The sequence below is a fragment of the Trachymyrmex septentrionalis genome, unplaced genomic scaffold (genome assembly GCF_001594115.1).
Source record: "Trachymyrmex septentrionalis isolate Tsep2-gDNA-1 unplaced genomic scaffold, Tsep1.0 C3550606, whole genome shotgun sequence".
Taxonomy (NCBI): Eukaryota; Metazoa; Arthropoda; class Insecta; order Hymenoptera; family Formicidae; genus Trachymyrmex; species Trachymyrmex septentrionalis.
The window spans coordinates 1-1,074 of NW_017303894.1; the positions used below are offsets into that span (position 1 = coordinate 1).

General features: G+C 34.0%; 1 long non-coding RNA gene across 2 annotated transcripts; it reads right to left on the reverse strand.

Moving 5' to 3' along the window:
• Positions 1 to 6: 6 nt before the first annotated feature.
• On the reverse strand, positions 7 to 1,074 carry LOC108747484. Of its 2 annotated transcripts, none has more exons than XR_001939249.1 (3): positions 994 to 1,074; positions 493 to 675; positions 7 to 416 (listed from the first exon to the last, which is right to left on the reverse strand). It is a non-coding gene; the product is annotated as an uncharacterized LOC108747484 (long non-coding RNA). The 2 variants fall into 2 exon arrangements; XR_001939250.1 differs by having other exon boundaries at positions 481 to 675.

The following is a 1,074-nucleotide window of genomic DNA, read 5'->3' on the forward strand; positions in this document are numbered from 1 at the left end:
CAAAACGTATATCTATCTCACTTTAAGTTCCAAAAGTGTACACTAGTAGTAGTTTAGCCACAGACCTCTGTTCGCGTTGCTTGCACTTTTGGCACTCGACATTTTCGCTTTCTCTCTTTTCAAGGTGAAATATGTATCAATCTCATTTTAAGTGCAAAAATATTTGGGGATTTTATGCAATTCAATTGAATGCTTCTTACTAGCGTCATGATCATCTTCAGCTTCACTACTGTTGCCGCTTTCAATTCCACTGTCTTGACTCTCCATACTCTCTCTACGACCAGTTTCATTTTGATCAACGTTATCAGGATGATCTTTTTTGCTGCCCTTGTTAATAGCTTCTGAAATTACTTGTTCTATCTTCTCTTTCTTTATTTTCTCTAGTTCTTTTGACTGTTTGATTTCTTCTTTCAATACTGGAAGGAAGCGTTGGGTATAATACTCATAATATTCTGGCGATTTTTTTAATTTAATTAATACCTCAGTTAATACCTCAGGACTAGCCCCTTTTTTGAACAACCTCTTGCATTCTGTGAGAGTCCCGTCTTTCCCAACTTCTGGGTTTAGGTGTTTGTGCTTTCCTTTTGTTACTTTTTCCATTATAATATTCAATAATTTACTGTTGTATACTAACTCATTGGATGTAGAATTTTTTTCTGTCATATCAAAGCCTCGCTAAAAATTAACTATTTATGTACCCTTGTAGTTGTAGGTGTTAACAATTTGAGATTGAGAACTAACAACTAAAAAGCAGGCAGAAGAGCGTTTCTGCTAGTATCATAGTTAAACCTCACTTCAACGATTATCTACTATTTTAAATGTTTAGTTTTAAGAAAGGATAAATATTGGTATATAGCTAAGTGAACAGGTGCAAAATGTGCTATACACATAAAAAATAGTAAAATTAGTTTTAACTGTATCACGAGCATAATTATGTACATTAAAAGCGCTAACCAATGCTCTTACTATTTCTCTTGTATTAGGCATACTAACCTCCCCATTTTTAAATTACAACAACTACCCTTTACTTAACGTCTAGGATTGTTGTGAACCACCAGGATTGTTTTTCTGCTC